General features: G+C 38.0%; 1 protein-coding gene across 12 annotated transcripts in view; it reads right to left on the reverse strand.

Moving 5' to 3' along the window:
* ZBTB20 (zinc finger and BTB domain containing 20) overlaps nucleotides 1-25,753 on the reverse strand; it is a 775,204-nt gene that overhangs the window by 344,890 nt on the left and 404,561 nt on the right. For 7 of the 12 annotated variants that reach the window (XM_087439628.1, XM_087439627.1, XM_087439633.1 and 4 more), the window contains 2 exons: nucleotides 7,781-7,828; nucleotides 4,584-4,649 (listed from right to left, as the gene is read on the reverse strand). The gene's annotated coding sequence lies outside the window, so the exon portion shown is untranslated. The remainder of the gene's footprint in view (nucleotides 1-4,583; nucleotides 4,650-7,780; nucleotides 7,829-25,753) is intronic. The other 5 variants (XM_087439631.1, XM_087439629.1, XM_087439636.1 and 2 more) reach the window with 1 other exon arrangement.

Genomic DNA, 25,753 nt, shown 5'->3' on the forward strand with positions numbered 1-25,753 from the left:
AAGGACTTGCTAATTTCAAACTTTCTAGCCAATTACAATCACAAAAAGCTCGGGACAATAATCAGAGAGCAAAATGGAACTACCACCGGAGTGAAGCAGCCCTCTGCATGTTTCACTCTTGTGGCTCTGCCAGGCAATATGCAGCTGGGACTCTGCTTCAGTAAGTAAATAAAAATACATTATAAAATACAAACATGCACCATGGACCCCTCTTACTGTCTTGTTTCCAGGAGTGGGCTATGTAGGAACGCTGTCCTGCATTTAGCCCATTAATTTCTGATGGTGTTAATTAAAAACTTTTGATGCTGGTTTGAATGGAAAATACCTCAAACAGTGTTTCCTTTATTGAAACACCAAGTTCCAAGTCTTGGATTATTAGGTTAAGCTCTGTCAGCAGTGAGATCAACATAAATGCTTTTCATACCATCTGCTTTGATAAAAAACCCAAAAATAATAAATAATAATCATAAATGAATGAAAAAGAAGAAGAGAAACTGTTGAGGTTGAAACTCTCTTATTTCAACCTGTTTTTTTTTAAAGGACTAAATTGAAAATCCGGGCCCCTGAATGTAGAACATATGATTTTTAAAAAATCTTTTTTCAAATCCTTACAGAACATTCAAATCACCCAATGTTCCAGGACCTGAATTTTTTATATTTTAAAATGGGGAAAGCTGCTTAAAATAAGTGAATCAGCTGCTAAGTGATTTCTCTCTGTCTCTTCCCCTACTCCGTCTCGAAAGGCTGAAAAAATTCTTAAAATGGTATATGCAATTGATATGTGCTGCTTAAGAAGCTTAATATAATTACAGAGGACTCAGACTTTCTATTTAAAAATAAGATGGGCTGGGGTAATAGAAACTCTGAGTTGTGAATATTCATCCCTCGTGGGGTATGGGAAATGTTTCCAAATGTTTAATCCACTGAGCAAGGTAAGGTGTGCAAAGTAGTTATTCACAGATTTCTCTGTCCTTTTGGAAACCTAGGGAAACCCAGGAAATCCACAGAGCAGTGTAAGGGGATAGTGTGACAGACGCGGTGCAGGAAGCAAGCAAATAAAAAATCCATCTCTGCAATCCAAGGCTTTTGTGAAGTACTAAGGAAACCACCAAAACATTCTGATTGGTTTCTAAGACTCTTCTCCAATTTGATTTTTTAATCATTCTTCCCTCTTGTACAGGGGCCTGAAGCCTTGGGCACCCAGGCTGAGAGGCCCCATGAATGCCGTCTCACAGATGCCCTTTTCTCTTTTGTGTTTTCATAGACCCAACTTTCTCTACCATTTTCCATCTCCTAACCTGTTTATTTACATTGTCTGTAATATCATCTGAATCCTTGAAAGACCACAAGACTTTCCTTTTTCACTCCAAAGTCTTCATCACTCTTACTCTTGTTTTGATCTACATATCTCTAAAGAGGATGAAGTTCTTCTTAAAGGTTAAGCATTTTGGCAAATCTCCTCTCCTTCCCTCCCTAACTGCAGGCTGATTGACCTCACCCTCTTGGAACAGTCTGCAGAATTGGCCTCCCAGCTTGATGTGACATGATAGGGATCCTTCAACGACAACAACAACGACAATAACAATAACAGAAAACTGTCTTAAAAGCATGAGAGGATATTACGTAGAGCAATAGAGCTAAAACTCCAAGAGAGAAATAGGCCTTTGCAAACCACGACATGTGTGTAATTGTTCACAAAATTTATGAATTTTCCCCCGAGTAAATTGATAGGTGATACTGTCTACAAAGGACAGGTAAATGTAAATTAACAGATATGTAGCAAATGAGTTCATTTAAAGATGATTTCCAGCTGAAATGATTTTTTTTCCTAGAGACCAAGTTTTTGTTAAACTTAATCCTTACTCTCTTCCCTCTCCAGCAGCAGAAACATCTGGTCGTTTTTAGATTCCCCTTGGATTTCCAACTTCAAAGGGAATTATAAAGAATAACAAATTCATGTACCGGCACTAAAAAAAATTAGAGCAGCAGGAGAGAATGGTAAAATTGTCCTTATTTGACTGCTAGTGACAGGCGCCACAGGCAGAACTATGAGGAAGACAAAGGCAAGATCATCGTATGACAACCAGAGTTCCTGGAAGGGACTGAATCTTTGGCTACACGCAAATATGCGTGGCGCCCTTAGCAATCTATAAGGAGAGTGCTCCCTGCTTAAATGAAAAAAATAAAAAAGTAAAATGAATTAGAAGGTATAAAAAAGAAATGAGTTCACATTTACCTGTCACATAGTAACATCAACAAATTTTGTTGAAAGAATGACTTTGGAGGCAATCTTAAAAATTCACTTAGTGGCTGAGTTGTTTATTTGATCTGCAGAAAACTGCGAGTTCTGATTCTAAGGGATGGATAAGCCATCCCAGAAATAACTCAGGCTCCTAAAAATCCAGTAGACCCACCATGTCCTCATAAAAGATTAGACCTCCAAGTGTCTCAAAAGTAGCCTGTTTCTTCCTTGCTCTGGACCCTTGTTATAAAAGGATGGTCAGAATCAAAGTCCCCCACGAGTGGAGGAATAGGCTTTGAAGGAACTGTTGATATTTGTAGTTGTGCCAAGTTGTGCTTGACATCACTTTATAGAACTGAATTTTTCTTTCTCCTCTGTCATTTTCTTAGCAAAACTGAAACACACTTCTTGGAGTGCAGGTCTTGCTGTAATCAAACATTAGAAAATGAGAACAGTTAGAGAAAGCACAATTTTGCCATTGTAATTACCTCTTACAAACAGCCTTCTCTCTTTCCTGTTTTATGTGCAATGTGTACAGCAACAACAATAAAAATAAAGACATGATTAACAATCAACTCTGTGAACAAAGAGAGAGGAAGAGTTAAGGGCTAAAATGTATTTAAAAAATTAATTATAAAAGTAAGTCTTTAAACTTAGTATTCAGAAGTTAGGGATCTCCACACCACAGATACATTAGGTTGATTCACAGAGTGACCATCAAAAACCAAGAAAGCAGAAAACTTGACCAAAAAGTATACATCAACAGCACAGTAAGAATATTTCATAGAGTAGGACGCAACAAACAGAACCAGTTCTCCATGGAGCCTAGCGTGGTTTGCTAATGGACAATCCCCAAAAGAGAAGGCCATCTCCAAAGTATGTTCTTTATACCATAGGCTTTGAGTAATCTCTAGTGAAGGGGGAAAAATGAAGACTTCTCAGCATTTCTAATCTAAAAGGACTGAGCTGGCTGCAAAATCATCTTATTGAATACCTTTGCCTTCAGTGGGGTTTTCATCCTTCCCTCACCACTCCAGGTGAAGCAGAATCAACAAAGTTATCTCAGTAAGGGAATCCCATAATTCCCATCCTTATGGTAATTGTGCGTGATGGTGTGTCACATGTCCAATAGTTTATTCAGAAAATATGCCAACTTCGTGAAACATGGATTTTTTTTCCTTTGCAATTATCTTTGTCTTTAGGTCTAAAACGAAAATCCTGGCTTGACGGGGGTATTTGCGAAGGATTCCCTGTCCTATATAAGCAGAATCATCCAACCGTGATTCTGAACTTAGCTAGGGGGTAGGAGGTAGAGGATATGGAATACTACTTTATTCCAAGAAATGTTGTTTTATAGCTTGAACATACATAAGGTCACAAATGTAACAATGATTGAACAAACACCAGAGCTAAAGGCCAATCATAAGGAAACGCCATACACACACACACCAAGAAGCAAATGCTACCATTAATAATAATTATTATTATTATAGCTATTATCCTGATGAGGCATTGATAGTTCACTTGGGTGTAATGTATAATACATTAGCTAGAAAAAACCATGGGTAAACTAACTCTTCTCTTTAAAAGGCAGTTTATATTCTAGGTTTACAGGACATGAGCTACATAATCCAACACCCCAAGATGTTGTAAGTAAGAAAAGGATGCAGGAAGAAGTGAAGACTTATGTCTTTATCTCAGCTGTTGTGTTGTTAATATCAGTCTTAAAATAATGACGAAAAGGTGAGCTGTTTTAAAATATGGGTATTACGGGTTATGGTAAAATATGCTTGCAGTTTTAAAATAGTACAGTGGCTAGTTCCTACCTATCTCTCCTTGAAATGCCTGCCTCAACACCAGGCTGTCAGATCCATTCCTGACACTTTGAGGACGTTTTAATGATAGTAATGCCAGGCCAGGGTAAAGGAGAAATGGAAATGATCAGAAGACTGAGGGGAAGAAAAAACAAAATGGAAAGAAAAAAAGAGTTTGTTTACACCATCTAGTCTGGCAAATTTTACAGACGCTTTCTGTTTGCTTGGGACAGTTTATTGCTTATGTTATTTCTCTTCTTTCTTTTGTTTTTTTCCATGTGCTTTCCTTTACCAACTTCGGCTGAAAATATTTTGTATGTGTCCATCCTGTATACCCTCATATTTTTCTAGCGATTTAGTGTGGTGGAGAAGCTCTTTTTTTCTTCTTCTTCCCCAAGGGTTAGGCGCATCAATATTCTAGCGACTCACTTTCGAGGCCAATGGAAAATGTGCTCCTAAGATTAAATAGACCTGAGTAACACATAAATTCAGTTTATACTGATGCAGTATGTTACATAGTTACTCACATCCTGAATTTCTGATGAGTGGAATACACCTGTTGCACAACACACAGCTACTGAACAGTCACCGACCTGTAAAGTCAGAGAGGCAGGACAAAACCCTAAGTATAGATCCTCTAAGGAAACCCTAATTTGCACAGAGCATTCCTCATCTGTGGAGCTCTCTGTGTAAAAGATCTAGTCTAGCCATGGAAAGCTGGCTCATAGAGGGTTCTTTAAGTATTCTTAGAACAGACTAGAGCAATACATACAGGCACACAGGGAGTACCTTTTGTTCTGCAATGCACCATCTCCCTCCACCCCCACTTCCACAAACATAGTGCTTTTTAAAAAAAACTACTCAGACTATTAATATATAATTCCTCCCTTTTCAGACTTCCTAAGTGCCCCCTTAGGAAGAAACCTTCTGTGTCTGCCAATAAACCTTAAAAAACTATAAACTTTTAAATCTAGTGTTACATTGGTTTAAATAGGTTCACCATATTTATCCAGTACGGGTTAGCTACAGCCACACAGGACTTCTAAGCAGTCAGAGGATTGTCTTTTCCTTTCACTTCAGATACAGAATTGTATATAACACAGCATATATCCAATAATGATTATAATTAATGCTGCATAGATCTGGAATGCAAATTATCATCCTAAATTTGAGTCAAGCAAAAAAATGTGCCAAAAAAAAATAGTTCCTCCAAGAAACCTGGCCAAATCTGTGAACTCTCTCTAGTCAACCAAATGGCCCTGTGGCTTACAGATATGCCTAAGAATATTGTAAAACACACTGATGAGATTTTATGATCAATTGTTACATTTTAGAAAACATGATGGCCGTATACTCAGAAGAAAAATACTCCTATAAACAATGATTAAAACTATTTATCTGAATGTTTTTAACATTATTATGTAAAAAAGTCCTGATGTTCCTGAAATTTTGGAATAAATGCTATGGTGCCTTGGGTTTGCTTCAAAATAACACGGCAGTAGCCTGGGAAAATGATAGGCCATGAGTTAATCATTGTGCGAGCTGGGTGATGGGCGCATGGGAGTTCATTGTAATAATCTGTCTATATTTGTGTATTTGAAAGTTTTCATAAAAAAATTTAAAAATATGTACTTATTTGAACTTTCATTCATTTACTCATTATTTATTGATAGATTCATTTACTCTCTATATGCAAGATATTGTGGAAAGGCAAAAAGTAAAAAACCAAAAATCAAAAACCAATACTCTTGTTGGATATTTAGGTCAAGTAAGCTATTCCTCTTCAGGAAAAGTATATATTTATTTAAAATGATGTTTATAAGGACTGTGTAATTACATGTAGAATTCTTTGGTTAAATTTGAAAGCAGGACACAAAATTATATAGAAAGTATGATTACAGCATGTTTTAAAAAATATATCCTTGGGGGAAAATGAAAGTAAGGAAATATATCAGATGGTTATTAATGATTGGATTTAAATTATAGAAATAATTACTTTAATTTTTCTTCATTTTACTCCTATGTGTTTTTCCAAATTATTTTTAATGAGCATGTATCATTTTAAAATGAAAATAAATATTTATTCATTAGTGGATAAGATGTGCTCTCTTTTCCTAAGGAGCTTTTCATTTGCTAAAACAGAGAAACTGCAAACACACAGCATTGCCCTGATAGTTTAAATCTTCATACCTAGAAGGGAAATACACCCACAGGAAAAGAAACGTCAATACAGATTTTATCTGATCATAGAAACATAAAGAGCTTTCTGTGTGTGGGATAGAAAGAGGGTAGGAACTGGCTTCTTGGCAAGCCAGAAAGAGTGTGAAATTCAGGCCATTTTGTGATGAGATCATTTTGCAATGAATGCAAAGGGAGCCACAAATTCAAGTTAGCAAATAAGCCTGTCCCTTGCGCTTCTGACACTCAGGCTGATGTGAGTTTCTTTTTGGGCAGCGTAACAAGTAAAGCATGGGAGTGTGAGAGGAGGGAGGGAAAGTTACAATCCTAAAGTCTTGTGGCCTTCACTGGCGAGATGGATACGTTCAGAGAGACGGAGATAGATGTGCAACAGAATTAGAAACAAAAATACAGTGACAACTATAGATTATGTGCGAGGGATACGGAAAGTCACTGTTAGAAAGCTATCTTTATTACTCCAAGAGATTATTTTCCTCATTTTATGCACATTCATATAAAGTGAAGTCAAGAGTGTAACTTTTAAAGGTTTGGATGAGTATGATGTTCATGACTAAATAGGCCAGGCTGGAGCCAGGCAGAATATCATCAGATGCCAGGCAAGTGGCCCGTTCGCTGCTCCTCCCTCTCTGGTATATTAGCCAATGCATTGCAACACAGGCCAACCTCTAGCAAACTCAGCTCTTTCGGGCTCTGTCTGACTTGATGAATCTCTACCAATATACCATCAGTCCTGACCTGCACTCTCCTCCCAGCCACCGAAATCTCAAGAATTCTAGAAGGCCACAATACCAACTTTTTTGAAACTTTACAAATTTTCACTAAAAGACACATAGACCTCAAAGCTTCAAACCTAGGCTCACCTGCAGCCCGGGTCTTGGTCCTCTTACTTAACTGGTAAAGGGAGGGTGGCTATATTTATGTTCCTAAAGGGCATTTTCCCTTCTGTTTGTGTGCATTCACAAGAACAATCATGTCTGATTTTAAGACTGATCCAAATGAAGCAAATGCATTTCAAATTTTCAGCACGTCATAAAGTAATAATGGGTAGTTAATGCATCACAAAATGTATTTGGAGAGTTTTGTGTTTGTTTGCTTAATGCGAAAACATCTAATATTCATAGGAAACATCAGTGCCCAACTTCACCCTATCACCCTCTCTTGTCCACTCAGCTATCTCCTTTGGAAATACATCTATCTCTGCTGGAGAGTCTTCCAAACAAGTCCTTTGAATACTTCCACCCCTGTGTAGCAAAATATTGTAAAATATTTGTCGAAATCTGTGATAATAGGTTCTTGGGATCGTGTTTCTCATCATTCCAAATGATGGTATTTCAAATGAACAACTAAGATATGAAATATGTACCCTTCACGAACATCAAAATATGTTCTGCTCAAATTTAGTACATGAGGTGGTGGACTTACCACGCCTTCAGTCTAACTCTTTCTGAGGTTGGAAGAAATATACTTGACTTCTTTGCACCTCAATATTTTGGAGCGCCATTTGGAGATAACGAAAACTACTTACCAGACAGCAGTGTCGTGAGGAATATCCAGTTAGCGATGGTGAAACATTCTGAAATGAAAAGAGTACCGTAAATGCAAGGTATTTAATAAATGTATGACAACATGGTGATCATAGAAAATAACCCATTTACTTCTCACTTTGGGACACTGACTTGGTGACACTATATAAAAAGTAAAGGATCCTTCCCTTTGGGAATGAAAATAGAACTGTGCACCGAGAAAGTGGCTTTTGTAAGTGCCTGCATGTTTAACTTCACAGGCTCTAACCAGTTGTGAATGACTTGCTGCCCATTTCTGTAGTTCACTGTAACTTGTGTTGAGAAAGTTATGTTTTATGGTTAATTATCCATGGTCTGTATAAAAAAATAAATCAAACCATTGTGAACCACCAGGATTTGCAGCTCCATTTGAGCTTTACTGTACTTTTGATGACACATTTTGTAAATAAAAACACACTGGTTTCTCCCTGTTTTTGGTTGTTTGTTACTCGTGTTCTGGATATAAATATTGCGGCAAGGGTGGGAGAACACGCTATGGATTATTTACCCCTGGTTTCATGAGTTGTGAGTTACTGGCCTTATCCTCCTTCATGAGTATAAATAAATGTATAGTATTATATTCCAAGTCCTGTAAGACAAATGGAACGAGTGAACTGAAACCTTTTAAAACCAAAACCTTTTATGCTAAGTCACAGAGCAACAAAACAAACGCCAAATTAACATTTTAAAAGCTTCTATTGTGGAGCAACAAAAATCCCCAAATATTATATAATCTGCATTTTAAAAATTGCCTGCCTAACAAGCAGCAGTCTATCAATAATTCCACATGCTTTTAAAATTTAGAAGCCATAGGTGGTTTTATCAGCGATCACTCCACACCCCACCGCCAACGTCATCACCGGAATGAAGCCTTGAAAATAACCAGTTAACTAACTTAAGCCAAAACTGATTTAGAAAGATCAGGAATTGTTGTAGCTAAAAGTAATAAAATACTATATAAAAGAATAACTCTATTTAAAATTTGTCTATAGTCATCATCCTAGGACCTACAAAAAGAAGTCTAAAAAATAGTTTCCAGAGAACATGAGAAAAGCCAAGATTCAAAGGACCCTGTGGCAGAGTCCAAGAGGAGTATATCTGAGACCCAGAATCACAAGTACCTAACACATTTGCATATGAAACTTAATGAGGATCACCAAAGTAGCTTGCCAAAAGTTATGTTTTCTAAATGAGCCAATGGTCTATGCAGCACTGACCCTTAAAAAAGACCTCTAGGAAAGATATAAAATTGCCTTCTGCAGTTTGCTACTTTTATAAAGACAAAGATTTTCTTGTAAAATGGGATGATCTGTCCATTGCTGAAGCTTGAACTGTTCTGTATCTCATTTCATCTTGCCCCTTTACTACTCGCATGGCTTACCGCTTACCTGCATAAGCGCTATGTGGGAATGGCCACAGCAGCTCACCAAAACATGGTAAAATATTTACGAAGCAGCTACTATGTGCCAGGCACAACTAGAGTGATTCTGCTTAAGAAGGTAAGTCAGTAAGTTCTTGTTGCAATATTTAAAAATATCTTTTACTACTGCCAACAGCAATGAAAAGCTGAGTTGAAAGAGTTGTAAAGGCCTTCTGAAAAATTGGAAAATGTTTAAAACTCTCCCTAGCTCCTTGCAGCCCTGGAAATAGAAAGTTTAGGCCTGCCAGCCCTTCCTAAGCCTGGATCCCATATTGTAGAAGAAAAACTAGAAGAGTCTAGATGTTTCCAGGGCCATGGTTACAACCGAAAATGAGGGCCGAACAGAATGGGTTGGCATCTATTGGGTGTTGAAAGGTCAATTCTGCCCTAAGTATGGTTCCAAGAGTGTAGAAACCCACCGAGATGAAAATGGAAGCTATTTTGACAAACTGAGGCAGGCAAAAAGTTTGAACATGTTTTACTCAAAGACATTTTTGTCTATTTTTTTAATAACTGGATGCCTCCAACTATTTTTGAAAATGAAGAAAATCCTCCTCTATAGAGTTCTAAGTTTTGTTTTAAATCCTGGCAACCCATTTGAAAATTAGGCTACTCTAAATGACTTCCTGTATACAGAACTACACATCAAAAATACGTGCTCAGTTACAGATCATTAATGATGTTAAAATTACATTATAAAGAATGTATCTTACATGGCACAGAATTCATTTTGATCATCAGGTACATACACACAAAATTGCATATTGGAATCGAAACTCAGCTATAACCTGTGTAGACGGATACTTAGAAAAAATATACGTGTGAATATGACTTCCTGGTTAAAGACTAGAATATTCTGACAAATTTTCACTATTTTTCTGCAAACAAATCTACCTGAGCTATAGATTCTTTTTAGGAAAAAAAAAAAGCTGAAAGGAAATGTATTTATAATATACTTAAAAAATATATACTAGCTTAGTCATTATTCACATCAAGACAGCAAAAGATGTCTCCATACCATCATAAATACAGAGACATGATAATCCCAATGATCTTGATCATTCAGTTGTTACAACAGAAGCCCTCACATTGAGGCAATGACACTGAAAACCAGACAAAACTCTCCTGGCTTTGATTTTTATCTTTATGCACCAGGTTTTTCCATATAAAAGCAATCTGAAATTCAATAGCTAACACATAAGGGAAAGTTAAACAAATTAGGAAATAGCCTAAATCTTCTTTAAAAGTAAAGGAAAACTCACCCCTCACCTTCAGTAAAATCAAATGAACCAATTTCATATGGCCTTACCATCTGGAAGTAAAGTAAGACCTAAAGGAATGAGACTGATCCCAAATACAAGGAGATGAAGGCCTCAATAGATCTTACTCAGATCCATGCTCTCTCCTGCCCACTTGTACCTTTTCTGACGGCGTTAAGAACAATCAGAACAACTACCACCTCACTCCTCACACAACCCATCTTACTTTCTTCTAGAAGATACCTAACAATTCCTATTGCTGTGCTCCCTATCATTTTGTATCCATTTTCTAACCATTTGATGGGCAGAAACTAAAAGGAAGGACAAACCCCAGATGCCTTCCAACCTCTCTCATCAGACAACTGCCTGTTCCCAGATGTTCCCAGAGGACGTCAGTCAGTTAAGTGAAACAAAATACTGTAACAGGGAAGGAAAACTGATAAACCTCATACAAATCTCAGTGTGTTCCCATTTAAGTCGGGAAGGGAGTCACTCCAACGAAAAAGTAGAGGGTATGGGAAAGAAGAGCTACAAAGAGAGAAAGAGAAAAACAATGACTTTTATTATACATTTGAGACTTACAGGCAATGCAATGAATCCAAAGGTGTTTCAAAGAATAGTGTGACAGAAAGTCCTAAATGAGAATTCCAGAATCCACAGGTTCTTAAACGGAACTGTTGTTTAGGGAGTGAATGCTATGGGGAGTTTGAATTAAGTGTCTCTGCTGTGGCATCTAGATGTCGTAAGACTTTGGGGTTTGAATGTACTTTGTCATGAGAAAAAAACACTAGAGCTTTATGCAGCCCCCAAAGTAAAAGCCAACAGAAGACAGGGTTTATATAACTGGCTTTTTACATAAATATTACATCAGGATACATTTCAAATGAAAACACACACACACACACACACACACACACACACACACAGCCATCTTTCTTATCCTCTTTCTATTTTAAAATTCATTTCGTACTTTAAATGTTGTTGATTTTTCACAAAATAAGTAAAAACCAAGTCAGCATTAAACACCTCAGAATAATTTTAGTCTTATATTACCTGGAAAATTCACCACATCATGGAGAGTCACAAAATCCTGTTTTAAGGCCAGTTAAGGCACTGACAATTATGGGATATTTTGCTGCAGCCTAGGGCAACTAGAAATGGCCATGGATGTTAACTAACTCCCTTTTCAACAGTCTGAGAAAAGGGAAAAAAAAACTGTAAGTTTCTCCATCTGTTATTTCCTTTTTTTTTTCTTTTTGGCTGTGGAAAAGTAAAATTATGCAAGAGCTTTTGAATGTAAAGGCTGTGTGTGCTTTTTCCCTTTTTGTCTCTGTGTACCGGTTATGTGATGTTGCGTAACTGAGTACAGAGTAGGCGGGAAGCGTTTACTATTGATTTACACTATGCCATCTAATGAATTCAGAACTCTGAAAAGAAAGGAGCGGGAGGAGAGGGAGGAAAAAAGAGAAAGAGAGGAACAGGGCGAGAAGAAAGGAGGAATGGAGGGGAGAGAGCCAGAGCTCATCTAGAGAAACAATTCAATGCCTGCAATGGTTTCGTTCTTATCCCCTCTAGCTCTGACTTTTGGTTATTGTTCGGGTCTCAGAAAAACGGTCTGGAGACAGTGATCCCAATATTCCAATCTTATTTCTAATGAGGATTACTGGCAGGTGAATGTCTGAAAGTACTAATGTGTCAAATTACTCGAAAGCAATTCCACAAAACTGTCAGCCTTCTCCATATGCACCTATTTATGCTTCTCTCTATGCATTTGTGAATCTGCATCTGCAATAGCCAACACTATGGCCCAACTAGTTTACCTAGTTGCAAATGTTATTTGAAAGACACACAGGGATCTCATCAGGGCAAAGAGAAATACGTTCTATTTTACCCACCTCTTTTAAAAATGCATAAAGAATGCATTTAGAAATCTTTAAATACGATGCTGTTTTACTTTGGAAGAAGATATGCCACAAATTATTTGGCTAAACAGAACAGCCCTACATAGGCTAATGAAAGAGAGATGGGCAAAATGAGGAAAGACTCTAAACTGATGAACAATGTTTGTAAAAGAAATTTAAATAACTGTAATTTCTTATATTATGCTTATGGAGAGCACTTAAAATTGAACTTTTGATCTGGATGATTAGAGACATCCCCAGTCCTCTGAGGCTGCCCAGTGCTTCCATGCCTTACAATGAGTTCCCAAAGCTTAGGCCAGAAAGTAAGAGTGAGGTTGATTCTGCTGCTAGGCACAGGACCTTCCTGTACCTGACTGCCCTCCTATGGCTAAGAACATCCACGAAGGTGAGAACGAAATAGAAATTCTCTTTATTAGCAGCCAGCTAGAGAACAGGCAGGGAGCTTGTTTCCTTCCTGAATGTGAGTTTGTAAATGGTGACTGGGAAAAATCATGAGGTCATCCAAAAGAAAGAACAAGAGTTTGTGGTTTCATTTCTGATCATCCAATGATCTCTTTTCACCCATTTTAGCTTAGAAAATATTAAACAGATGCCGACTCCATCCAGTTGTCAGGGATGCTTTAATGACCGATGGCCGTGTGCACATGGTTGTATGCCGAGCACCTAGCACAGAGCTTGGTACATTCTCTAACCTTAGCAAATAGTTGTTGAAAGAGTAAATTGATTACAGGAGAAACGTCTCTGTAGGGAAAGTGCACTAGAAAAGCCTCAGAAAAACATATTCTAATGATTTGCAGGAAATCTTAGGCTGTATTACTCTATCACTTATCTGTAGACACAAAATAATGATGTAGAGGAAGTATCAGATAGTTATTTGGGGGTCAGTTGACTTCAGTTCCATTTTATTAGAAAAAAGCTTAACAAAAATTGTAATACTGATAACATCAGCAAAGTTTGGTGTTCATTTCCACCAGCCCTTTTTGACCATTTTTCATTTCAGTCTTGGGCACAGAAAAGTCCATTCTAATTTCCATGGACACATTCTAAAGAAAAAGTCATGGAATAGCAACATAATTCATCTTTTAAAAAATACTGAGAAGAATGTAGCCATTTAGTAAGGGGAGAGAATATAACTTTTTGTTGAAGGGCAAGGCAGGTTGAGTGTTGATTAGGTTATGCAAATTTAAATTAATAGAAGGGCAACCAAGAATGTACTCATTTCCATTTTCTTGGTTAAACAGGAGTTTTATGAGAAAAAAATTTCTGGATCAGAAAGTCGGAAATGCCATCTTTTAGTTAATTGGAGAATGAGACCTTTAGAGAAAGAGTTGCAAGTATAATCTCTCAAAAATGCCAGTTGAAGATGCAACTAAAAGCATGTTTGGTAGCCATAGCACTTTTTACAACATGTGGCTACCATCTTGTTAACTCATCTAGAACTAAGCATGTACATTTCAGTCAAAACCTTCAAAAAGTTTTCTTTTTTTTTTTAACTGGTCGTTGGTATAATCTAATGAATTTCGGCAACTTCCTTCAATAAGAATCCTGGCAGTACATCAACAAGACCATCCCGTGTGCTATTTCATTTCATGGATTCTTAAAAGCGGATGAGAACTTGCCTGGCCCCCTCACTTTATATATGAAGATTCTGAAGCTCAGAAGATAATTTTCTTGGGATATATATTTTGAGACAGACTTGGGACTAGCATCTAAAGCTCACAGTTCATTTCTCCACAGCACAGTATAAGTCAAAGTTGTACAAATTGAATTTCTTTTTAAATGCCACATAGAAAGATTTCAAAAGATTCCCTTTTGTAAGATAAGGACTCCTCACATTATACAAAAATGTTCACCTCAAAGCTATCTGATATTTAATTTTTTATCCTTATTCTAAGTCTTCTCTTCCTCTTCCTTTCCTTCCTCCTCTTATTCTTTGGATCTTTGGATGGAGTCACTTTTTATTCTGTTTCTAGCTCATTTATACCCATTCTTGACCTCAAATGCTTCCCTCTCTCTCATTTTTCATCTGTTTCTCCAACTTTTATTTGTTCCTCTTCCTCAATAAAAATCATTGTTTTGTTAATGTGCTTTGAGATTCTTAGAAATCATAAAGGAAGAAAAAATTTAAATTTAGTATTATATAATAAATAGGCCTTTAGTATACGCTTAAATTAAAAAAAAACAATTGCAACAAGGTATTGACAACTTATAGGCTTTGCCATAGAATGTTACAGCTGTCTAGACCCCTGTCTTGTCAACAAGGAGCTGGGGCTGAGTGTTATAGGCATCTCATGGAAGATAGAGACAGAAGCTCACAGTCTCCAGACCACTCATTTTCCACTACGGCAGGTCACCTTTCTTTTCTCTTTTCTTTCTTTCCATTCCACAGATACAACTATTTTAAGGCTGATTATGGCAGAGCAGGAGGAGATCCAGAGAAATCCTAGTGGCTTCATGTGGCTTAATGATACTGGCCAAACACCCTCAATTCCAAAAAAAGTCAGAAAGAGTTGCATACTAAAATTGCAGTTACACGGCAAGTGCAGTCTTAGGAGGTTAAAAGAAACTCAGACATGAGAAAGAGGTCTCTGGATAACAGGGACATCACTGCCAGAATCATTGTAATTAAGATTGTGTCATTGTTTTCCTTATAAACCTTAACTCTTACGGGGTTTACATTTCAGCTAAAATGATCAGCTCTAGGATGAAAAGCAGCTCCAAATATCTTAGAGTGGAAGGTATTTTTTTTTCCTCCCTATTCCTTAAAAAAGAAAACATACAGCAACTATTCAGCAACTTCAACGACATTTGGATTCTGACTACACACTTTTCCCTAAAAGGAGTAGGTGCTAATTAAGGAGCCTAATCTATAGGGCCGTAAGGTGAACAACATCCACCGTGGAATGATGGACATTCACTTGGTATATGAATGGGCAATAAAAGTATGTCCTAGTATTTTTAAAAGCTTAGTGTACACCACTTGGACGGATATTTCATTCCACTTTATTGACGTGAACAGGATTTCAGCAACACTTTGTTGAAACGTCTCCCACTCCTATTTGATCAGTAGAAAACATCACCCTTACAGGAGGCAAGAATTCATGAAGGTTTCCTTAGATCTTTTTCTTCATAAGTCCGTTCTCAGGGTGGGTATTAGATGCTAATTTTTAAAACCCCTTGCTCCTGTTTCTCTAGCATTGGCTATAATTTCTAATGGCTACAGTGTGATGCTATGAAACAGTGGTGAGGAGGCAGAGGAAGAGAAAATCGCAGACATACATTAAAATTAATAGGCCAGAAGGAAACTAGCATTTATTGAGTACATATCATGTGCCACATATTTCATTAATATCATTCCATTTGATACAAACCTCCTGTGAAGTAAATAAGGTTGGTCTAAATTTCATAGATTAGCAACCTAGTTACAGAGCCATTAGCTAACCTGCTTAAGGATACAGAGCTAATTAAAAATTTATGCGGGCGAAGATGAGGATCTCTTTTTCTCCCAGGCCCATATGTACTGTAACGCATCACAAAACCAGCAGCAGAACATGAAGCCACCTAACCAAAAAGAATTCTCCATGCCAATGACAAGAGCCACCACACGCTCCAAGTAGGAGGTGGGAAGGGTAAATGACTCCCAAAAAGAAGGAGGTTCGTGCTTTGCTTTTGGCTCTGATAAATCCCTGTTTTCCAAATGCATATTTGGAAAATGTTCTTTGTCATAGGTAGGGAAAAGCACAGTCTCCTAGGAACCTTTAAATCAGACCAGATATTAGAGTATTATTTATAAAAATTCCTTTAAAGATTTATACTAGATACAAGTTTAAAAAATACAATGCATAGGGGCCAGCCCCGTGGTGTAGCAGTTAAGTGCACGCTCTGCTGCTGGCGGCCCGGGTTTGGATCCCGGGCGCACACCAATGCACTGCTTGTCAGGCCATGCTTTGGCGGCATCCCATACAAAGTGGAGGAAGATAGGCACAGATGTTAGCTCAGGGTCAGTCTTCCTCAGCAAAAAAGAGGAAGATTGGCATGGATGTTAGCTCAGGGCTGATCTTCCTCACACACACAAAAAAAAAGTACAGTGCATAAAAAATCAGGTGATTAATATAACATTAACAATTCAATATGTCTGTGTGTATGTGTATGTGCATGTGTGTGTGTATGTGTGCCTATACGATTTTTTTTCTCCTTGCCAAAATTTCTGGTAATTACTACAAAATTGACAAAAGCTGAATAGTAAATATCTTAAGCCAGGGGAAAAGGAAAGAAACACAGAACAAAAAAAGAAAAGGAGTGTGTGTGTGTGTATATGTGTGTGTGTCTGTCTGTGTATATAACTTCTCTCAGAATTTTAATCCTAAAATATTTCAATATTTCTTAAGCTAAATAGGTCATAATGCTTTGAGTCTAGATTGTGTGTGTGTGTGTACGAGATGTACTATTCTCAAGACCACCGGGACACTTTTTTAAAATATATTTGTAAAATCATAACATGACAAAGAACTTATAAAAAAGTAATAGTAGCCAAACAGATTTCAAAGAAAGAATTAATAGTGCCTTAGGCAGCTCTAATTTATCCCGCAACTTTTAATGAGTCCTTATTGCCTTGTCCTTCTCTCCTTCTCTTTCTCAAGTCTAAACTCGATTGGGAGCAGGAAGAAAGAAACACTAACTTCTGGTTTAGAAGAAGCACAAAAGAGGAGAGAACTAGAACACCTTCTTCTACTTCTTTTCTCATCCTTATAAGGAAAAGCAAGAGTAAACCACACAACAGAAAAACCAACAACAACAACTTCAGCAGTTTTGTGGTATTAAGCAAAAGCAGGATCTGTGTCTGCACGATTTCCAGGGCTTTCTTCAAATTTTAGCTTCTCTGGATGTTCTTACAACAAAGCGGAAGAAGAGACACGATGTGTTTAGGGAAATAGAGGAGATTTGGGGGAAAAGAGGAGAAACTCCTTATTTTCAAATAGTATTTGAACACATGACAAAGATATAACTTGCAACAATAAAAAAAATTACACAGTTAACTCGAATCTGCTAAAAATAACTCACAATACCCTCTCCATGAAAACAAAACAAAATAAAGCAAAAACTCATGACCGATTATTTTGACTGGTGAAAACAGTGACATGAAAGTAACAGATGGAAGCCCAGTTTTACTCATACAACACACTCACTAAACACAATTGCAAGCGTCCCCACAAAAATAACTCAACAATGGTGACTTTGGCCTTGTGTTTCAAAATATCTCCTTTAGGTGGGTTTCCTTAAAAACTTCAGAGGGCTTGTGAAAAATAATGTAGAATGAAACCAACTCATCTGTCCACAACTAGAAACAGGAATGAGCTGCCAATCATAGTCTGCAAACAAAAGGGATCTTGTCACCTTTGTCAAGTCCTTTCTCAGGACTGTATTATTTTGTGTTGTCTGGTAGTATTTTCAGGAAAGGTGACATATTTGTACTCTTAAAAACATCACACTAGATAGCATCTAAAAACTTTCATAAATCAAATAATTAAAAGTAATAAATCTTCCTGCTAATTGCTTCTCCAAGTTGAAAGAAAGGTTATTTTCTTACCTTATACTGTGCCTTCTGATCTGACAGTGTCATTCAATCAACAATTTCAATGTCAGTTACTGATTTTCAACTCTTCTATTACAAAGACTTCAAGCAATAATGAAATGGTGCTGATCTGCTTGCTTTCACTCTATATAACATCTATATTTATATGCTTTGCTTCTATTTGGATCTATATTTATCTGCTTTATCTGCCTACAGTGCATCTGTTTCTCATACACACAGACATATATTTATATATATACACACATACTGTATATATATAGGTTATATATAAACACACATATCCACAAAAAAATGTATGAATGTGCGCTAGTGTGCTTAGTCAACAAGCATGCAGGTGCATAAATACTCAGACACATGACAAATACACAAAGAACATAAAAGCACATGTAAACATACTTGCACAAGGAAAAGCATATCTTAACAATAGGCCTGTCTAGATACTTGGCTGTTGGCCTCTGAGGCTTGCACACTGTTGAGTGACAGCCATAGACTGCTTTGGGAGGGAGAAAAATCTGACGGCAAAACTATATAACTAAATAGAGATCATGCATTCTGACTTAGTCCTTTTAAAGACGAGGAAACCGAGACACTGAGAGGCTAAGAGCAAAGATTTTGCAGCTTTCCTGTGACAGAGCTGGAAGTGAAACCTAGGTCTCTGCCTTACAGACACTCTTTCTACTATGCTGAATCGAAGTGATGAAAACATTTTTCTCAAACTCAATATCATCTTCTAATTTCCAACTCTTTCCTATTTTTCCCTTTCCTCGCTGCATGAAATATAAGCAACCAACACTCACTGAGCGTCAAGCACTGTCCCAAATGTTTTAAATGTGCCATCTCATTTAATCTGCACGATATCTCTACAAAGTCGGTATTATTATTCATGTCCATTTTACAGATGATAAATCTGAGGCTCGGTGAGTTAAGGAACTCACCCACAGCTGCACAGCTAGTAAGCAAAAGAGTTGAGCTCCTGTGATACTCCAACGCGCCTGTTTTTCCCACTAGATCCTGATGCTTTCCTTAATACACACCTGAATATCCTATGACCCTCCCCCCACACACAGCCTAACCATCATATAAATCCAACAACCAGTCTGTTTCAGGATACATAACAAGTCTAAAGCAGAGGTTATCTCAGACCCAGAGGAAAACAAAGGGCTGTGGGACAGGTCTAAGGTCTACATCCCCGGGACGCAGTGCATACCCTCAACCAGAAAACTAAATATGTAAAATCCAGGCCCCCAAAATTACCCCTTGGGTAGTCCTGTGTGATTTAAAGTCCTAATAACTTCTACTCTGTGAACGTTTTACATTTTTTTCATCAAAGAATTATGGCAAACTGGTAAAACTGAATTGGATGGGAAATAGAGGTAGAGGAAGGAGAGAATCACACCCCGACTTCTTCTTCCTATCTCGGGGCAACACTCCCCGAAACAAACATCCATCAAAAAATGCAAAACCTGTACACAAAACTGGTATTTTGCCCCCACTCACGTGTTAAGAATAAATTCAGAAAAGAAACTATGTCTACATATGGTAAGGTAATTTTTTGCAAATTTCCTCAGATAGTAACCACTCATGAGCTATCCCAACACACAGGAGTTTTACACTTGTTCCACTTACACAGAACCCAGCACTGGGGGATGCCATGTGGATCTGTGAAACTCCCTGGGGCACACTGCAGCCCTAAGCCAGCAACAGAAATCACGCAGATCCATACATGCAGCTCTTCATCTGTGACATATTGATAATTACTCTTTATTTGTGAATTAAATCCAAGTTATAAAAACAAGTTTCAGACATTTGTCACAAACAGGATACATTTTACTTAACTCTTTCAGAACACCATCAGCTCCTGTCTACAAGAAATGGGAGCTATGGTATGATAGGGCCTGATGTTGTGGAAAGGTTATGGCCTCGAATCCCAGGTCTCCCACTTGTTAACAATACAGATTTAGGTGCGTCACTTAAACGGCTCTGAATCTCAGTTTCATCAGCTGTGGAATAAAGAATAAAACCACCTATTCTGCAGGAACATTGTGAAGATTAGAGATAGTCCCAGTACAATGTCCTCCTCATAAACGGGGACATTAAATATTAATTATTATATGTTTAAGAAGGCCTTTTGGCTGTGACTTTCTATTGTATAAATGATACAGAATTCTTCTGGGAGTAAAAGAAGATAGAAGGTATTTTTTTTGCCAGTTTAATTAAAGCCAAACTTTTTGGTGATCAGGTATGTTCCACGTAAGGATAGAAATAAAAGCATTTCATGGTGTAACATTTTCTCTGGAAGATCTTAAAGCCCTTAATAACCCTCGACTTTCGTGATTGCTGGTACTGTCACTTAAAATTGGGCAAAATGAAGCTCAGAAATACATCCCCCAAGTGAATAATAATTTTTAAAAAATCACCAGCAGGAGTGAGTAGAATGTCTGTCTTGAACATCTAAACCTCATAGTGTCCAGCTGAGTAATAACCGCTACAAGGTCACAGATACAAAGGGCCATGCTTTCCCCAAAGCTCTCTGAGATTATTCACTGAGGCCAAAAACATTAGGTAATGCTGTGTACATGTGCTGACATAACAAGAGTGAGTCAGGGTTAGGTCAGGGTTTCAGGTTAGAGGGGTGGGGTGAAGAGTGGCTTTCAGATCAAATGATGAGAGTAGTTTAATTTAAGCAGAGAGCAAGTCACACAGTATTTAATACAAGAGGAAAAAAAAAGGGGAGACAACCTCAGCCAAGAGAAGGTGGGTGGGAACACAGACCCTGTGGGGCTCACAGTTACCCACAGGGTAACTGTGTCTCAAAGAGGAAACCCTCCCACATTCACACACACTGAGAAGGGAACAAAAAAGCCCAGGGTGCAGCATAAATCCTGCTAGCCCAATAACACACACAGATGTTCCACCATTGTTTTCTTTTATGCACATTTTAATTAAGAGATCAGAATCAAGCATTAAAATGTTATTAAATGGCTTGTTTACATTTTCACTATATGTCATTTATTATGCATTTTCTAAATGTGTGAAGATCTATTCAGAAGGGCTATTTGGAATTTTTATGTCACTGTTACAATTGTCCCTCTAACTCATGCCAGTTTTAGCTAACCAAGGAACTGTCGGAAAGCCTGTTCAGTCCAGGCAGTGGGATAGAAACTCTCGCTTCTTTAACTCTCAGTCAAGCAATCCCCATCCCCCATCACACCTCCCCACGGTGTGACAAACCGCACCACCTCGCTCCAGCACTCCAGGAGGTTCCAGGTCCACAGCAACCTTTCTGATTATTCATGACAGGCCCAATTTCCAATATGGTCCCATTGTCTTCACAAGAAAATAGTCTCTATATCCATGCTATACCCTTCCCAAAGCAGTTTTGAAAACCTCAGGAACTCAAAGCTACCACATGGAGGAACCTGGCCTCCTACCAGTGGCACAGACTCCCCCGGAGGGGACACAGTGGGAGAAGTGGGAAAGAGTAGATTTTTTTTCTCTCCTCATCTCATCACCTATTTCTAGTCTGCCACTTATCTCCATTTATCCCTGCAGGAAACGCTTGAGTTTTGTGTATTATTCTAGAGTTGAAACAGATACCCAAACTTCCCCTTCTTCCAGACTCCACAGATATTAAGACTTATTTACACAGTCCACCTGCAAGTGTGGATCACAGGTGTCCTGTAGTCGGCCTGCACCCTATGGTTCAAGCACTTTAACAATAGGGCGTTGTCCTAGAAGCCCACAATTCAGATTATGCCTATGAATCGCCATACATGGAATTGCCTGGTCTCAGAGGGCAGGACTCAGGTCTCATGCATGTTCAGTTTCGAGCACACATTGTGAGTGCTCAATCAGTCCAAACAAGAGAGGTAAGATTTTTCTTTCCTACCTTCCTTCCTCCTTTCCTTCCTTCCCCTTCCTTCCTTCCTTTTTCTCTTCCTTCCTCCCTCCCTCCCTCCCTTCCTTTCTTTCTTTCTCTCTCCCTCTCCCTTCCTCCCTCCCTCCCTCCCTCCTTTCCCCCCACCCTCTCTCTCTGTGTCTTTCTTGCTTTTTGTCTGTCTGTTATCCAGGATAAGCAGAATGCTTGCACAGAGCAGGCATAAGACAGGAACACATTCTAACCCCACTGACAAATTATATTCTTTAAACTGTCTCATTTGCAGCATAAATAAGCTACAAAAATGTTTCTGTTACTATAAGTATAACCTTGAGGTAAGAGTTAACTTGAGGAGGCTGTAACCGGTGGACCAGAGGACTCAGAGAAGGGTAACGGCACAGCTTCAAATTGAGTTTCTTTTGGAAGGAAACTTTAAGATGTTAACACAGAAAGAATAAAATTGGCACAACTCTGGAGAACATCTTAGCAATATGCATCAAAAACTTAAAAAGATATGAATGCTATTTGACCCAGAAATTTCACATCTAGGAATTTATCGAGAGGAAATAATCAAAGATCTACACAAAGATTTAAAGGAAGAGTGTTTATCATGGCATTACTTACAATTGTGAAAAACTGGAAACTTTGGCAATAGAAGGTTAATTAAATAAATAACAATACATCCATATATTGGACTACTATGCAGTTATTAAAAAATCATATTTGGAATACCACTTAGTGACATAAAGAAATGTTTTTGGAATACTGTTAAATAAAAAGGCATATTAACCAAGAATATGTTTAAGTAACTATTGCTGAGTTAAATATTGCTTAAGAAATGATAGATGTGTACACATACAGTGGAAAAAGACTGAAAAATATGTATAAAAACACTAAAAGCGGTTGTTTCTGGGCAGAGGAATTTTAAATAATTTTTGTTTATTTTGAAATTTTCCATAATGAAAGCACATTAATTTTATAGAAAATGTTACTTAAAATATAAATCTACACAAACTGTCCTTCCTTAAAGGCCTAAAAAGTAGCTTCCTATAGACAGTTTTGTTCCTAGGAGTCTTCTCTCTTCTGTTTTTATAGATAGTACGTGTTGCTTTCTAAAATCTTAAGTGTTTGAGACTATGTAGTTATAACAGATACTCTGCCTCTTAAATTAAAAACCTTTCATAGCCCTGTGATTTTAGTCTTAGGCTCCTCCTCAAAAAATTCCAATGGCCTGTGAGTTAATAATATGGAATCTTAAGAATTAGAAGAGTGTTTCTATAACTATTTCTCCTAAACTCCTAAATTTTGCTTTCAATTGAGGCTCCATAATAGCCACGAATATTAAGTTATATTATCTAGGCCCACAGCATAACACTTCTGCTCTTTTTGATTTCCAAACTCTTTTGTTTATTTCTCCATTGCTATATCTGTTTAACAGATGCTGATGCTATACAGAACAAACGAACCATATAGAGTGAATCATTCAGGAAAAATCATCACAGATTTGGTCAAATAAGCAGGAGCTTAGTTCGATGAAGTCTAATTCCCCGTGCTGTATTTGGTGTAATAATCCCAGCACCTCTCGTACCCAGAGCTCCTTGTTAAGAGAGACGGCCCCTTCCACAGCTTTTATTCACCCGTACATCCACACCCAGCCGTAAGTGATTGTGCAAGGGACCATAGAGTAGAAAGAAAATGGAGGAGCCGTGACAGGACATTATAAAACAGGAAAATGACGTACAGTCTATTAGTACTAAAAGAAGAATTAGGCAGAGAAACGCAGAAAAGCTGACCCGTGATACTTAGTCTACTAAAGTTCCAGGAACTCCTGTGGCAAAAGTCCCCGGAGCAGCCCTAGATCTGGAATGACCTCACCAGAACCTCTCCTTAGAGTTCCTTTATGGTGCCACATACGACTCAGAAACATATCCCCCTCACTTGAGCAAGCTGAGTGAGTCTCTACTCCTTTAAATAAAGTAATATTAATAACAATAACATTTGACATCCAAACTTCGAGATTTCATTAGAATCCAAAACACAGAATCTTTTTAAACCTGAGTTGCTGATTTTACCATGGAAATTTCAAATCACTAAAGTGGAGCATCAGAAGTTTACATGTTGGGTCTATGGGATTATAAATTTAGGTGTTCATGATATACAACTGCACAGCAACAATCTATAAAGGCAGGAAGCTACTCTTGAAACCGATTTGCAGGCTTCTAGATTCCTACTGGATAATGAGAGCAAACTAAATTTGAATTCTCCAAATATCCTCCAGAAGTAATGTAGATCAACAAAGAGAGAAAATAAAACCACAACCTATGCTTATAGCATAACTAAAAGACAGAGAAAGCTACAAACTTCAATTTCTGTGTAAGTAGGGAAATAAACATTCTGAAACCAGAAGAGCCAGCTTGGGGGCCCACACTAGAATGGTGACTGGAAACAACTCTACCTAGGCGTCCAGTAGGACTATGAACTCTAGTAAATAATCACAGTTTTAGGAGAGACGTATGTTCTGGAACAAGCTCCCTGTGAAAAGTACAAATGCCAGGGCCCTTCCAAGACCTATAGAGTCAGAATTTCCAGAAGTGATATCCAGGCATCCACATTTTTAAGCTCCAAAAGTGATTCTGAAATACCCTAGAGATGAGGACCAGTGTGCTACAGGGTAAGTTCAATGTTTATAAATTCATCTCCTTGTTTCACAAACACAAAAATACTGCTCCTGTCAGGCCAGTCTCCTTATTCTGCATCCTTGCTTCCCCCTAAAGAGAAAGTGAATTCACGTCTTTGTACATCTGCTCCTGACTCTCCCTATCTGGAATGCCCTGCCTGTTTAAATCCTCTCCACTTCCAAAATTGGGTCCAAGTTTTACCTCCCCTCTTCTAACTCACATTGATTCTACTCACATTAATAAACTACAGAATATGTGTTTTCCCCTCTGTCTTATATCATTATGGAAACAATAATTGATGTTTGTCTTACATCTCAGTGAGGTCATAAACCACATGTGTTCTCAGGAAGTGTTCACATGGTTTTGTTAGTACCTCTTTGCTATATTCATCCAGGACTTTCCAAAGATAGAATGAATGAAAGTAGCACCTGTATATTCATCATCAAATAACATAGAGTATGCATCTTTACCTCCAAAAACTGCTCAGAGTCCATTCCTTGCACTCTGTAGGCTTACATTCTAAACAAAGTACAGTACATATGTAGGAACCAAAAAAAGAAAAGAAAGAGTTTGCGTCTTCAGCCCTAATCCCTCCTCTGAGCTCCCAAATCATATATCCAAATGCCTATTCAATTTTTTCACTTGGATAAGAATCTCAAAGTCAACATGTCCCCAAATTAACTCATAATTATGTCTGCCCCAAACCTGCCCTTTCCTCCATATCCCCCATTGCTCCCAACTCCATGGAGCTAATATTGCCATTTATCCGCTTGCTCAGGCCAAACAGCTGGGACTCATCACACCTGATGTCTCTCTTTCTAATCTACTCCACATCAAGTCCCTCAGCAACTGCCTTCCTGTTAGCTCCAAATTATTCAGAACTGAACCACGCTTCCTCCTCTCCCCTGCCATTGCCCATCTCATACTGGGCTACCACCGTAACTCCTACCTGGTCATCCTGCTCCATCCGTTACCCCTTCAGTCTCTTCTCCACAGAGTAGACACAGATCTCCTTTAGTCTATAAATTAGATCACTTGCCTTTCCTAAAACCCTCTTATGGCTTCCTGTCAGTCTTTAGCATGGCCTAAGGGATCTGGCCCCTACCTAGCTACATGGTCATTCTCTCTTCACTCCAGTGGAGCCACACATTTCTTCTTGCTCTGCCTGGAATATTTCATGTTATTCT

Source organism: Ceratotherium simum, chromosome 15 (genome assembly GCF_057802395.1).
Source record: "Ceratotherium simum simum isolate JZ-2026a chromosome 15, ASM5780239v1, whole genome shotgun sequence".
Taxonomy (NCBI): domain Eukaryota; kingdom Metazoa; phylum Chordata; class Mammalia; order Perissodactyla; family Rhinocerotidae; genus Ceratotherium; species Ceratotherium simum.